The 14,998-nt window shown below is 41.0% G+C and overlaps 13 non-coding genes across 13 annotated transcripts; all 13 read right to left on the reverse strand.

Moving 5' to 3' along the window:
- Window positions 1-601: 601 nt before the first annotated feature.
- Window positions 602-673, reverse strand: Trnav-cac (transfer RNA valine (anticodon CAC)). The gene has a single exon. It is a non-coding gene; the product is annotated as a tRNA-Val (tRNA).
- A 1,276-nt stretch (window positions 674-1,949) lies between these two features.
- Trnav-cac (transfer RNA valine (anticodon CAC)) lies at window positions 1,950-2,021 on the reverse strand. Its single transcript has one exon. It is a non-coding gene; the product is annotated as a tRNA-Val (tRNA).
- A 1,613-nt stretch (window positions 2,022-3,634) lies between these two features.
- Trnav-cac (transfer RNA valine (anticodon CAC)) lies at window positions 3,635-3,706 on the reverse strand. Its single transcript has one exon. It is a non-coding gene; the product is annotated as a tRNA-Val (tRNA).
- Window positions 3,707-4,982: 1,276 nt separating this feature from the next.
- Window positions 4,983-5,054, reverse strand: Trnav-cac (transfer RNA valine (anticodon CAC)). The gene has a single exon. It is a non-coding gene; the product is annotated as a tRNA-Val (tRNA).
- A 602-nt stretch (window positions 5,055-5,656) lies between these two features.
- Trnav-cac (transfer RNA valine (anticodon CAC)) lies at window positions 5,657-5,728 on the reverse strand. The gene has a single exon. It is a non-coding gene; the product is annotated as a tRNA-Val (tRNA).
- A 603-nt stretch (window positions 5,729-6,331) lies between these two features.
- Window positions 6,332-6,403, reverse strand: Trnav-cac (transfer RNA valine (anticodon CAC)). Its single transcript has one exon. It is a non-coding gene; the product is annotated as a tRNA-Val (tRNA).
- Window positions 6,404-9,027: 2,624 nt separating this feature from the next.
- Window positions 9,028-9,099, reverse strand: Trnav-cac (transfer RNA valine (anticodon CAC)). Its single transcript has one exon. It is a non-coding gene; the product is annotated as a tRNA-Val (tRNA).
- Window positions 9,100-9,701: 602 nt separating this feature from the next.
- Window positions 9,702-9,773, reverse strand: Trnal-caa (transfer RNA leucine (anticodon CAA)). Its single transcript has one exon. It is a non-coding gene; the product is annotated as a tRNA-Leu (tRNA).
- Window positions 9,774-10,377: 604 nt separating this feature from the next.
- On the reverse strand, window positions 10,378-10,449 carry Trnav-cac (transfer RNA valine (anticodon CAC)). Its single transcript has one exon. It is a non-coding gene; the product is annotated as a tRNA-Val (tRNA).
- Window positions 10,450-11,051: 602 nt separating this feature from the next.
- On the reverse strand, window positions 11,052-11,123 carry Trnav-cac (transfer RNA valine (anticodon CAC)). The gene has a single exon. It is a non-coding gene; the product is annotated as a tRNA-Val (tRNA).
- A 1,276-nt stretch (window positions 11,124-12,399) lies between these two features.
- On the reverse strand, window positions 12,400-12,471 carry Trnav-cac (transfer RNA valine (anticodon CAC)). Its single transcript has one exon. It is a non-coding gene; the product is annotated as a tRNA-Val (tRNA).
- Window positions 12,472-12,736: 265 nt separating this feature from the next.
- On the reverse strand, window positions 12,737-12,808 carry Trnav-cac (transfer RNA valine (anticodon CAC)). Its single transcript has one exon. It is a non-coding gene; the product is annotated as a tRNA-Val (tRNA).
- Window positions 12,809-14,084: 1,276 nt separating this feature from the next.
- Trnav-cac (transfer RNA valine (anticodon CAC)) lies at window positions 14,085-14,156 on the reverse strand. The gene has a single exon. It is a non-coding gene; the product is annotated as a tRNA-Val (tRNA).
- Between the last annotated feature and the right edge of the window lie 842 nt (window positions 14,157-14,998).

Here is a 14,998-nt window from a genome sequence, read left to right on the forward strand (position 1 = left end):
TCCCTTCACCTACCTTTTGCTACAACACATGTCTCTATCAATGACGATTGCATCAGAACACCGTCTGTTCATGTAGGATTGGATCATTTATAATGAGAAGAAAATGCACAGGTCTGCATATGTTAGATAGTGCTTCACTCTAACACAAACACAAATATATCAATGTGTAAAATAAGTGTATTTTCAGGATGTTCTAAAACTGAAGCCTAGACAACATCCGAATGATTTTATTTGCAAACTTGGAAAAGAAGAAAAAGTTGTAGTTAGCAGAGCGTGGTTTCGATCCACGGACCTCTGGGTTATGGGCCCAGCACGCTTCCACTGCGCCACTCTGCTCTCCCTTCACCTACCTTTTGCTACAACACATGTCTCTATCAATGACGATTGCATCAGAACACCGTCTGTTCATGTAGGATTGGATCATTTATAATGAGAAGAAAATGCACAGGTCTGCATATGTTACATAGTGCTTCGCTCTAACACAAACTCAAATATATCAATGTGTAAAATAAGTGTATTTTCAGGATGTTCTAACAGTAAAGCCTAGACAACATCGGATTGGTTTTATTTGCAAACTTGAAAAAGAAGAAAAAGTTCTTGTTAGCAGAGCGTGGTTTCGATCCACGGACCTCTGGGTTGTGGGCCCAGCACGCTTCCACTGCGCCACTCTGCTCTCCCTTCACCTACCTTTTGCTACAACACATGTCTCTATCAATGACGATTGCATCAGAACACCGTCTCTTCATGTAGGATTGGATCATTTATAATGAGAAGAAAATGCACAGGTCTGCATATGTTAGATAGTGCTTCGCTCTAACACAAACTCAAATATATCAATGTGTAAAATAAGTGTATTTTCAGGATGTTCTAAAACTGAAGCCTAGACAACATCCGAATGATTTTATTTGCAAACTTGGAAAAGAAGAAAAAGTTGTAGTTAGCAGAGCGTGGTTTCGATCCACGGACCTCTGGGTTATGGGCCCAGCACGCTTCCACTGCGCCACTCTGCTCTCCCTTCACCTACCTTTTGCTACAACACATGTCTCTATCAATGACGATTGCATCAGAACACCGTCTCTTCATGTAGGATTGGATCATTTATAATGAGAAGAAAATGCACAGGTCTGCATATGTTAGATAGTGCTTCACTCTAACACAAACACAAATATATCAATGTGTAAAATAAGTGTATTTTCAGGATGTTCTAAAACTGAAGCCTAGACAACATCCGAATGATTTTATTTGCAAACTTGGAAAAGAAGAAAAAGTTGTAGTTAGCAGAGCGTGGTTTCGATCCACGGACCTCTGGGTTATGGGCCCAGCACGCTTCCACTGCGCCACTCTGCTCTCCCTTCACCTACCTTTTGCTACAACACATGTCTCTATCAATGACGATTGCATCAGAACACCGTCTGTTCATGTAGGATTGGATCATTTATAATGAGAAGAAAATGCACAGGTCTGCATATGTTACATAGTGCTTCGCTCTAACACAAACTCAAATATATCAATGTGTAAAATAAGTGTATTTTCAGGATGTTCTAACAGTAAAGCCTAGACAACATCGGATTGGTTTTATTTGCAAACTTGAAAACGAAGAAAAAGTTGCATTTAGCAGAGCGTGGTTTCGATCCACGGACCTCTGGGTTATGGGCCCAGCACGCTTCCACTGCGCCACTCTGCTCTCCCTTCACCTACCTTTTGCTACAACACATGTCTCTATCAATGACGATTGCATCAGAACACCGTCTGTTCATGTAGGATTGGATCATTTATAATGAGAAGAAAATGCACAGGTCTGCATATGTTAGATAGTGCTTCGCTCTAACACAAACACAAATATATCAATGTGTAAAATAAGTGTATTTTCAGGATGTTCTAACAGTGAAGCCTAGACAACATCCGAATGGTTTTATTTGCAAACTTGAAAACGAAGAAAAAGTTGTTGTTAGCAGAGCGTGGTTTCGATCCACGGACCTCTGGGTTGTGGGCCCAGCACGCTTCCACTGCGCCACTCTGCTCTCCCTTCACCTACCTTTTGCTACAACACATGTCTCTATCAATGACGATTGCATCAGAACACCGTCTGTTCATGTAGGATTGGATCATTTATAATGAGAAGAAAATGCACAGGTCTGCATATGTTACATAGTGCTTCGCTCTAACACAAACACAAATATATCAATGTGTAAAATAAGTGTATTTTCAGGATGTTCTAATACTGAAGCCTAGACAACATCCGAATGGTTTTATTTGCAAACTTGAAAAAGAAGAAAAAGTTGTTGTTAGCAGAGCGTGGTTTCGATCCACGGACCTCTGGGTTATGGGCCCAGGACGCTTCCACTGCGCCACTCTGCTCTCCCTTCACCTACCTTTTGCTACAACACATGTCTCTATCAATGACGATTGCATCAGAACAACGTCTGCTCATGTAGGATTGGATCATTTATAATGAGAAGAAAATGCACAGGTCTGCATATGTTACATAGTGCTTCGCTCTAACACAAACACAAATATATCAATGTGTAAAATAAGTGTATTTTCAGGATGTTCTAATACTGAAGCCAAGACAACATCCGAATGATTTTATTTGCTAACTTGGAAAAGAAGAAAAAGTTGTTGTTAGCAGAGCGTGGTTTCGATCCACGGACCTCTGGGTTATGGGCCCAGCACGCTTCCACTGCGCCACTCTGCTCTCCCTTCACCTACCTTTTGCTACAACACATGTCTCTATCAATGACGATTGCATCAGAACACCGTCTGTTCATGTAGGATTGGATCATTTATAATGAGAAGAAAATGCACAGGTCTGCATATGTTACATAGTGCTTTGCTCTAACACAAACACAAATATATCAATGTGTAAAATAAGTGTATTTTCAGGATGTTCTAATAGTGAAGCCTAGACAACATCCGAATGATTTTATTTGCAAACTTGGAAAAGAAGAAAAAGTTGCAGTTAGCAGAGCGTGGTTTCGATCCACGGACCTCTGGGTTATGGGCCCAGCACGCTTCCACTGCGCCACTCTGCTCTCCCTTCACCTACCTTTTGCTACAACACATGTCTCTATCAATGACGATTGCATCAGAACACCGTCTGTTCATGTAGGATTGGATCATTTATAATGAGAAGAAAATGCACAGGTCTGCATATGTTAGATAGTGCTTCACTCTAACACAAACTCAAATATATCAATGTGTAAAATAAGTGTATTTTCAGGATGTTCTAACAGTGAAGCCTAGACAACATCGGAATGGTTTTATTTGCAAACTTGAAAACGAAGAAAAAGTTGCATTTAGCAGAGCGTGGTTTCGATCCACGGACCTCTGGGTTATGGGCCCAGCACGCTTTCACTGCGCCACTCTGCTCTCCCTTCACCTACCTTTTGCTACAACACATGTCTCTATCAATGACGATTGCATCAGAACACCGTCTGTTCATGTAGGATTGGATCATTTATAATGAGAAGAAAATGCACAGGTCTGCACATCGTACATAGTGCTTGACTCTAACACAAACACAAATATATCAATGTGTAAAATAAGTGTATTTTCAGGATGTTCTAATAGTGAAGCCTAGACAACATGCGAATGGTTTTATTTGCAAACTTGAAAAAGAAGAAAAAGTTCTTGTTAGCAGAGCGTGGTTTCGATCCACGGACCTCTGGGTTGTGGGCCCAGCACGCTTCCACTGCGCCACTCTGCTCTCCCTTCACCTACCTTTTGCTACAACACATGTCTCTATCAATGACGATTGCATCAGAACACCGTCTGTTCATGTAGGATTGGATCATTTATAATGAGAAGAAAATGCACAGGTCTGCATATGTTACATAGTGCTTCGCTCTAACACAAACTCAAATATATCAATGTGTAAAATAAGTGTATTTTCAGGATGTTCTAAAACTGAAGCCTAGACAACATCCGAATGATTTTATTTGCAAACTTGGAAAAGAAGAAAAAGTTGTTGTTAGCAGAGCGTGGTTTCGATCCACGGACCTCTGGGTTATGGGCCCAGCACGCTTCCACTGCGCCACTCTGCTCTCCCTTCACCTACCTTTTGCTACAACACATGTCTCTATCAATGACGATTGCATCAGAACACCGTCTCTTCATGTAGGATTGGATCATTTATAATGAGAAGAAAATGCACAGGTCTGCATATGTTAGATAGTGCTTCACTCTAACACAAACACAAATATATCAATGTGTAAAATAAGTGTATTTTCAGGATGTTCTAAAACTGAAGCCTAGACAACATCCGAATGATTTTATTTGCAAACTTGGAAAGGAAGAAAAAGTTGTAGTTAGCAGAGCGTGGTTTCGATCCACGGACCTCTGGGTTATGGGCCCAGCACGCTTCCACTGCGCCACTCTGCTCTCCCTTCACCTACCTTTTGCTACAACACATGTCTCTATCAATGACGATTGCATCAGAACACCGTCTGTTCATGTAGGATTGGATCATTTATAATGAGAAGAAAATGCACAGGTCTGCATATGTTAGATAGTGCTTCACTCTAACACAAACTCAAATATATCAATGTGTAAAATAAGTGTATTTTCAGGATGTTCTAACAGTGAAGCCTAGACAACATCGGAATGGTTTTATTTGCAAACTTGAAAACGAAGAAAAAGTTGCATTTAGCAGAGCGTGGTTTCGATCCACGGACCTCTGGGTTATGGGCCCAGCACGCTTCCACTGCGCCACTCTGCTCTCCCTTCACCTACCTTTTGCTACAACACATGTCTCTATCAATGACGATTGCATCAGAACACCGTCTGTTCATGTAGGATTGGATCATTTATAATGAGAAGAAAATGCACAGGTCTGCACATCGTACATAGTGCTTGACTCTAACACAAACACAAATATATCAATGTGTAAAATAAGTGTATTTTCAGGATGTTCTAATAGTGAAGCCTAGACAACATGCGAATGGTTTTATTTGCAAACTTGAAAAAGAAGAAAAAGTTCTTGTTAGCAGAGCGTGGTTTCGATCCACGGACCTCTGGGTTGTGGGCCCAGCACGCTTCCACTGCGCCACTCTGCTCTCCCTTCACCTACCTTTTGCTACAACACATGTCTCTATCAATGACGATTGCATCAGAACACCGTCTGTTCATGTAGGATTGGATCATTTATAATGAGAAGAAAATGCACAGGTCTGCATATGTTACATAGTGCTTCGCTCTAACACAAACTCAAATATATCAATGTGTAAAATAAGTGTATTTTCAGGATGTTCTAAAACTGAAGCCTAGACAACATCCGAATGATTTTATTTGCAAACTTGGAAAAGAAGAAAAAGTTGTTTTTAGCAGAGCGTGGTTTCGATCCACGGACCTCTGGGTTATGGGCCCAGCACGCTTCCACTGCGCCACTCTGCTCTCCCTTCACCTACCTTTTGCTACAACACATGTCTCTATCAATGACGATTGCATCAGAACACCGTCTGTTCATGTAGGATTGGATCATTTATAATGAGAAGAAAATGCACAGGTCTGCATATGTTAGATAGTGCTTCACTCTAACACAAACACAAATATATCAATGTGTAAAATAAGTGTATTTTCAGGATGTTCTAAAACTGAAGCCTAGACAACATCCGAATGATTTTATTTGCAAACTTGGAAAAGAAGAAAAAGTTGTAGTTAGCAGAGCGTGGTTTCGATCCACGGACCTCTGGGTTGTGGGCCCAGCACGCTTCCACTGCGCCACTCTGCTCTCCCTTCACCTACCTTTTGCTACAACACATGTCTCTATCAATGACGATTGCATCAGAACACCGTCTGTTCATGTAGGATTGGATCATTTATAATGAGAAGAAAATGCACAGGTCTGCATATGTTAGATAGTGCTTCGCTCTAACACAAACTCAAATATATCAATGTGTAAAATAAGTGTATTTTCAGGATGTTCTAACAGTAAAGCCTAGACAACATCGGATTGGTTTTATTTGCAAACTTGAAAACGAAGAAAAAGTTGCATTTAGCAGAGCGTGGTTTCGATCCACGGACCTCTGGGTTATGGGCCCAGCACGCTTCCACTGCGCCACTCTGCTCTCCCTTCACCTACCTTTTGCTACAACACATGTCTCTATCAATGACGATTGCATCAGAACACCGTCTCTTCATGTAGGATTGGATCATTTATAATGAGAAGAAAATGCACAGGTCTGCATATGTTAGATAGTGCTTCACTCTAACACAAACACAAATATATCAATGTGTAAAATAAGTGTATTTTCAGGATGTTCTAACAGTGAAGCCTAGACAACATCCGAATGCATTTTATTTGCAAACTTGAAAAAGAAGAAAAAGTTGTTGTTAGCAGAGCGTGGTTTCGATCCACGGACCTCTGGGTTGTGGGCCCAGCACGCTTCCACTGCGCCACTCTGCTCTCCCTTCACCTACCTTTTGCTACAACACATGTCTCTATCAATGACGATTGCATCAGAACACCGTCTGTTCATGTAGGATTGGATCATTTATAATGAGAAGAAAATGCACAGGTCTGCATATGTTACATAGTGCTTCGCTCTAACACAAACACAAATATATCAATGTGTAAAATAAGTGTATTTTCAGGATGTTCTAATACTGAAGCCTAGACAACATCCGAATGGTTTTATTTGCAAACTTGAAAAAGAAGAAAAAGTTGTTGTTAGCAGAGCGTGGTTTCGATCCACGGACCTCTGGGTTATGGGCCCAGCACGCTTCCACTGCGCCACTCTGCTCTCCCTTCACCTACCTTTTGCTACAACACATGTCTCTATCAATGACGATTGCATCAGAACACCGTCTGTTCATGTAGGATTGGATCATTTATAATGAGAAGAAAATGCACAGGTCTGCATATGTTACATAGTGCTTCGCTCTAACACAAACACAAATATATCAATGTGTAAAATAAGTGTATTTTCAGAATGTTCTAATACTGAAGCCTAGACAACATCCGAATGATTTTATTTGCAAACTTGGAAAAGAAGAAAAAGTTGTTGTTAGCAGAGCGTGGTTTCGATCCACGGACCTCTGGGTTATGGGCCCAGCACGCTTCCACTGCGCCACTCTGCTCTCCCTTCACCTACCTTTTGCTACAACACATGTCTCTATCAATGACGATTGCATCAGAACACCGTCTCTTCATGTAGGATTGGATCATTTATAATGAGAAGAAAATGCACAGGTCTGCATATGTTACATAGTGCTTTGCTCTAACACAAACACAAATATATCAATGTGTAAAATAAGTGTATTTTCAGGATGTTCTAATACTGAAGCCTAGACAACATCCGAATGATTTTATTTGCAAACTTGGAAAAGAAGAAAAAGTTGTAGTTAGCAGAGCGTGGTTTCGATCCACGGACCTCTGGGTTATGGGCCCAGCACGCTTCCACTGCGCCACTCTGCTCTCCCTTCACCTACCTTTTGCTACAACACATGTCTCTATCAATGACGATTGCATCAGAACACCGTCTGTTCATGTAGGATTGGATCATTTATAATGAGAAGAAAATGCACAGGTCTGCATATGTTACATAGTGCTTCGCTCTAACACAAACACAAATATATCAATGTGTAAAATAAGTGTATTTTCAGGATGTTCTAATACTGAAGCCTAGACAACATCCGAATGGTTTTATTTGCAAACTTGAAAAAGAAGAAAAAGTTGTTGTTAGCAGAGCGTGGTTTCGATCCAAGGACCTCTGGGTTATGGGCCCAGCACGCTTCCACTGCGCCACTCTGCTCTCCCTTCACCTACCTTTTGCTACAACACATGTCTCTATCAATGACGATTGCATCAGAACACCGTCTGTTCATGTAGGATTGGATCATTTATAATGAGAAGAAAATGCACAGGTCTGCATATGTTACATAGTGCTTCGCTCTAACACAAACACAAATATATCAATGTGTAAAATAAGTGTATTTTCAGAATGTTCTAATACTGAAGCCTAGACAACATCCGAATGATTTTATTTGCAAACTTGGAAAAGAAGAAAAAGTTGTTGTTAGCAGAGCGTGGTTTCGATCCACGGACCTCTGGGTTATGGGCCCAGCACGCTTCCACTGCGCCACTCTGCTCTCCCTTCACCTACCTTTTGCTACAACACATGTCTCTATCAATGACGATTGCATCAGAACACCGTCTGTTCATGTAGGATTGGATCATTTATAATGAGAAGAAAATGCACAGGTCTGCATATGTTACATAGTGCTTTGCTCTAACACAAACACAAATATATCAATGTGTAAAATAAGTGTATTTTCAGGATGTTCTAATACTGAAGCCTAGACAACATCCGAATGATTTTATTTGCAAACTTGGAAAAGAAGAAAAAGTTGTAGTTAGCAGAGCGTGGTTTCGATCCACGGACCTCTGGGTTATGGGCCCAGCACGCTTCCACTGCGCCACTCTGCTCTCCCTTCACCTACCTTTTGCTACAACACATGTCTCTATCAATGACGATTGCATCAGAACACCGTCTGTTCATGTAGGATTGGATCATTTATAATGAGAAGAAAATGCACAGGTCTGCATATGTTAGATAGTGCTTCACTCTAACACAAACTCAAATATATCAATGTGTAAAATAAGTGTATTTTCAGGATGTTCTAAAACTGAAGCCTAGACAACATCCGAATGATTTTATTTGCAAACTTGGAAAAGAAGAAAAAGTTGTTTTTAGCAGAGCGTGGTTTCGATCCACGGACCTCTGGGTTATGGGCCCAGCACGCTTCCACTGCGCCACTCTGCTCTCCCTTCACCTACCTTTTGCTACAACACATGTCTCTATCAATGACGATTGCATCAGAACACCGTCTCTTCATGTAGGATTGGATCATTTATAATGAGAAGAAAATGCACAGGTCTGCATATGTTAGATAGTGCTTCACTCTAACACAAACACAAATATATCAATGTGTAAAATAAGTGTATTTTCAGGATGTTCTAATAGTGAAGCCTAGACAACATGCGAATGGTTTTATTTGCAAACTTGAAAAAGAAGAAAAAGTTCTTGTTAGCAGAGCGTGGTTTCGATCCACGGACCTCTGGGTTGTGGGCCCAGCACGCTTCCACTGCGCCACTCTGCTCTCCCTTCACCTACCTTTTGCTACAACACATGTCTCTATCAATGACGATTGCATCAGAACACCGTCTGTTCATGTAGGATTGGATCATTTATAATGAGAAGAAAATGCACAGGTCTGCATATGTTACATAGTGCTTCACTCTAACACAAACTCAAATATATCAATGTGTAAAATAAGTGTATTTTCAGGATGTTCTAAAACTGAAGCCTAGACAACATCCGAATGATTTTATTTGCAAACTTGGAAAAGAAGAAAAAGTTGTTTTTAGCAGAGCGTGGTTTCGATCCACGGACCTCTGGGTTATGGGCCCAGCACGCTTCCACTGCGCCACTCTGCTCTCCCTTCACCTACCTTTTGCTACAACACATGTCTCTATCAATGACGATTGCATCAGAACACCGTCTCTTCATGTAGGATTGGATCATTTATAATGAGAAGAAAATGCACAGGTCTGCATATGTTAGATAGTGCTTCACTCTAACACAAACACAAATATATCAATGTGTAAAATAAGTGTATTTTCAGGATGTTCTAAAACTGAAGCCTAGACAACATCCGAATGATTTTATTTGCAAACTTGGAAAAGAAGAAAAAGTTGTAGTTAGCAGAGCGTGGTTTCGATCCACGGACCTCTGGGTTTTGGGCCCAGCACGCTTCCACTGCGCCACTCTGCTCTCCCTTCACCTACCTTTTGCTACAACACATGTCTCTATCAATGACGATTGCATCAGAACACCGTCTGTTCATGTAGGATTGGATCATTTATAATGAGAAGAAAATGCACAGGTCTGCATATGTTACATAGTGCTTCGCTCTAACACAAACTCAAATATATCAATGTGTAAAATAAGTGTATTTTCAGGATGTTCTAACAGTAAAGCCTAGACAACATCGGATTGGTTTTATTTGCAAACTTGAAAACGAAGAAAAAGTTGCATTTAGCAGAGCGTGGTTTCGATCCACGGACCTCTGGGTTATGGGCCCAGCACGCTTCCACTGCGCCACTCTGCTCTCCCTTCACCTACCTTTTGCTACAACACATGTCTCTATCAATGACGATTGCATCAGAACACCGTCTGTTCATGTAGGATTGGATCATTTATAATGAGAAGAAAATGCACAGGTCTGCACATCGTACATAGTGCTTGACTCTAACACAAACACAAATATATCAATGTGTAAAATAAGTGTATTTTCAGGATGTTCTAACAGTGAAGCCTAGACAACATCCGAATGGTTTTATTTGCAAACTTAAAAAAAAGAAGAAAAAGTTGTTGTTAGCAGAGCGTGGTTTCGATCCACGGACCTCTGGGTTGTGGGCCCAGCACGCTTCCACTGCGCCACTCTGCTCTCCCTTCACCTACCTTTTGCTACAACACATGTCTCTATCAATGACGATTGCATCAGAACACCGTCTGTTCATGTAGGATTGGATCATTTATAATGAGAAGAAAATGCACAGGTCTGCATATGTTAGATAGTGCTTCGCTCTAACACAAACACAAATATATCAATGTGTAAAATAAGTGTATTTTCAGGATGTTCTAATACTGAAGCCTAGACAACATCCGAATGATTTTATTTGCAAACTTGGAAAAGAAGAAAAAGTTGTTGTTAGCAGAGCGTGGTTTCGATCCACGGACCTCTGGGTTATGGGCCCAGCACGCTTCCACTGCGCCACTCTGCTCTCCCTTCACCTACCTTTTGCTACAACACATGTCTCTATCAATGACGATTGCATCAGAACACCGTCTGTTCATGTAGGATTGGATCATTTATAATGAGAAGAAAATGCACAGGTCTGCATATGTTACATAGTGCTTCACTCTAACACAAACACAAATATATCAATGTGTAAAATAAGTGTATTTTCAGGATGTTCTAATAGTGAAGCCTAGACAACATGCGAATGGTTTTATTTGCAAACTTGAAAAAGAAGAAAAAGTTCTTGTTAGCAGAGCGTGGTTTCGATCCACGGACCTCTGGGTTGTGGGCCCAGCACGCTTCCACTGCGCCACTCTGCTCTCCCTTCACCTACCTTTTGCTACAACACATGTCTCTATCAATAACGATTGCATCAGAACACCGTCTGTTCATGTAGGATTGGATCATTTATAATGAGAAGAAAATGCACAGGTCTGCATATGTTACATAGTGCTTCGCTCTAACACAAACTCAAATATATCAATGTGTAAAATAAGTGTATTTTCAGGATGTTCTAAAACTGAAGCCTAGACAACATCCGAATGATTTTATTTGCAAACTTGAAAAAGAAGAAAAAGTTGTTTTTAGCAGAGCGTGGTTTCGATCCACGGACCTCTGGGTTATGGGCCCAGCACGCTTCCACTGCGCCACTCTGCTCTCCCTTCACCTACCTTTTGCTACAACACATGTCTCTATCAATGACGATTGCATCAGAACACCGTCTCTTCATGTAGGATTGGATCATTTATAATGAGAAGAAAATGCACAGGTCTGCATATGTTAGATAGTGCTTCACTCTAACACAAACACAAATATATCAATGTGTAAAATAAGTGTATTTTCAGGATGTTCTAAAACTGAAGCCTAGACAACATCCGAATGATTTTATTTGCAAACTTGGAAAAGAAGAAAAAGTTGTAGTTAGCAGAGCGTGGTTTCGATCCACGGACCTCTGGGTTATGGGCCCAGCACGCTTCCACTGCGCCACTCTGCTCTCCCTTCACCTACCTTTTGCTACAACACATGTCTCTATCAATGACGATTGCATCAGAACACCGTCTGTTCATGTAGGATTGGATCATTTATAATGAGAAGAAAATGCACAGGTCTGCATATGTTACATAGTGCTTCGCTCTAACACAAACTCAAATATATCAATGTGTAAAATAAGTGTATTTTCAGGATGTTCTAACAGTAAAGCCTAGACAACATCGGATTGGTTTTATTTGCAAACTTGAAAACGAAGAAAAAGTTGCATTTAGCAGAGCGTGGTTTCGATCCACGGACCTCTGGGTTATGGGCCCAGCACGCTTCCACTGCGCCACTCTGCTCTCCCTTCACCTACCTTTTGCTACAACACATGTCTCTATCAATGACGATTGCATCAGAACACCGTCTGTTCATGTAGGATTGGATCATTTATAATGAGAAGAAAATGCACAGGTCTGCATATGGTACATAGTGCTTCGCTCTAACACAAACACAAATATATCAATGTGTAAAATAAGTGTATTTTCAGGATGTTCTAACAGTGAAGCCTAGACAACATCCGAATGGTTTTATTTGCAAACTTGAAAAAGAAGAAAAAGTTGTTGTTAGCAGAGCGTGGTTTCGATCCACGGACCTCTGGGTTGTGGGCCCAGCACGCTTCCACTGCGCCACTCTGCTCTCCCTTCACCTACCTTTTGCTACAACACATGTCTCTATCAATGACGATTGCATCAGAACACCGTCTCTTCATGTAGGATTGGATCATTTATAATGAGAAGAAAATGCACAGGTCTGCATATGGTACATAGTGCTTCGCTCTAACACAAACACAAATATATCAATGTGTAAAATAAGTGTATTTTCAGGATGTTCTAACAGTGAAGCCTAGACAACATGCGAATGGTTTTATTTGCAAACTTGAAAAAGAAGAAAAAGTTCTTGTTAGCAGAGCGTGGTTTCGATCCACGGACCTCTGGGTTGTGGGCCCAGCACGCTTCCACTGCGCCACTCTGCTCTCCCTTCACCTACCTTTTGCTACAACACATGTCTCTATCAATAACGATTGCATCAGAACACCGTCTGTTCATGTAGGATTGGATCATTTATAATGAGAAGAAAATGCACAGGTCTGCATATGGTACATAGTGCTTCGCTCTAACACAAACTCAAATATATCAATGTGTAAAATAAGTGTATTTTCAGGATGTTCTAAAACTGAAGCCTAGACAACATCCGAATGATTTTATTTGCAAACTTGAAAAAGAAGAAAAAGTTGTTTTTAGCAGAGCGTGGTTTCGATCCACGGACCTCTGGGTTATGGGCCCAGCACGCTTCCACTGCGCCACTCTGCTCTCCCTTCACCTACCTTTTGCTACAACACATGTCTCTATCAATGACGATTGCATCAGAACACCGTCTCTTCATGTAGGATTGGATCATTTATAATGAGAAGAAAATGCACAGGTCTGCATATGGTACATAGTGCTTCACTCTAACACAAACACAAATATATCAATGTGTAAAATAAGTGTATTTTCAGGATGTTCTAAAACTGAAGCCTAGACAACATCCGAATGATTTTATTTGCAAACTTGGAAAAGAAGAAAAAGTTGTAGTTAGCAGAGCGTGGTTTCGATCCACGGACCTCTGGGTTATGGGCCCAGCACGCTTCCACTGCGCCACTCTGCTCTCCCTTCACCTACCTTTTGCTACAACACATGTCTCTATCAATGACGATTGCATCAGAACACCGTCTGTTCATGTAGGATTGGATCATTTATAATGAGAAGAAAATGCACAGGTCTGCATATGTTACATAGTGCTTCGCTCTAACACAAACTCAAATATATCAATGTGTAAAATAAGTGTATTTTCAGGATGTTCTAACAGTAAAGCCTAGACAACATCGGATTGGTTTTATTTGCAAACTTGAAAACGAAGAAAAAGTTGCATTTAGCAGAGCGTGGTTTCGATCCACGGACCTCTGGGTTATGGGCCCAGCACGCTTCCACTGCGCCACTCTGCTCTCCCTTCACCTACCTTTTGCTACAACACATGTCTCTATCAATGACGATTGCATCAGAACACCGTCTGTTCATGTAGGATTGGATCATTTATAATGAGAAGAAAATGCACAGGTCTGCATATGGTACATAGTGCTTCGCTCTAACACAAACACAAATATATCAATGTGTAAAATAAGTGTATTTTCAGGATGTTCTAACAGTGAAGCCTAGACAACATCCGAATGGTTTTATTTGCAAACTTGAAAAAGAAGAAAAAGTTGTTGTTAGCAGAGCGTGGTTTCGATCCACGGACCTCTGGGTTGTGGGCCCAGCACGCTTCCACTGCGCCACTCTGCTCTCCCTTCACCTACCTTTTGCTACAACACATGTCTCTATCAATGACGATTGCATCAGAACACCGTCTGTTCATGTAGGATTGGATCATTTATAATGAGAAGAAAATGCACAGGTCTGCATATGTTAGATAGTGCTTCGCTCTAACACAAACACAAATATATCAATGTGTAAAATAAGTGTATTTTCAGGATGTTCTAATACTGAAGCCTAGACAACATCCGAATGATTTTATTTGCAAACTTGGAAAAGAAGAAAAAGTTGTAGTTAGCAGAGCGTGGTTTCGATCCACGGACCTCTGGGTTATGGGCCCAGCACGCTTCCACTGCGCCACTCTGCTCTCCCTTCACCTACCTTTTGCTACAACACATGTCTCTATCAATGACGATTGCATCAGAACACCGTCTGTTCATGTAGGATTGGATCATTTATAATGAGAAGAAAATGCACAGGTCTGCATATGTTACATAGTGCTTCGCTCTAACACAAACTCAAATATATCAATGTGTAAAATAAGTGTATTTTCAGGATGTTCTAACAGTGAAGCCTGGACAACATCGGATTGGTTTTATTTGCAAACTTGAAAACGAAGAAAAAGTTGCATTTAGCACAGCGTGGTTTCGATCCACGGACCTCTGGGTTATGGGCCCAGCACGCTTCCACTGCGCCACTCTGCTCTCCCTTCACCTACCTTTTGCTACAACACATGTCTCTATCAATGACGATTGCATCAGAACACCGTCTGTTCATGTAGGATTGGATCATTTATAATGAGAAGAAAATGCACAGGTCTGCATATGGTACATAGTGCTTCGCTCTAACACAAACACAAATATATCAATGTG

Source organism: Haliotis asinina, chromosome 2, assembly GCF_037392515.1.
Source record: "Haliotis asinina isolate JCU_RB_2024 chromosome 2, JCU_Hal_asi_v2, whole genome shotgun sequence".
NCBI lineage: Eukaryota > Metazoa > Mollusca > Gastropoda > Lepetellida > Haliotidae > Haliotis > Haliotis asinina.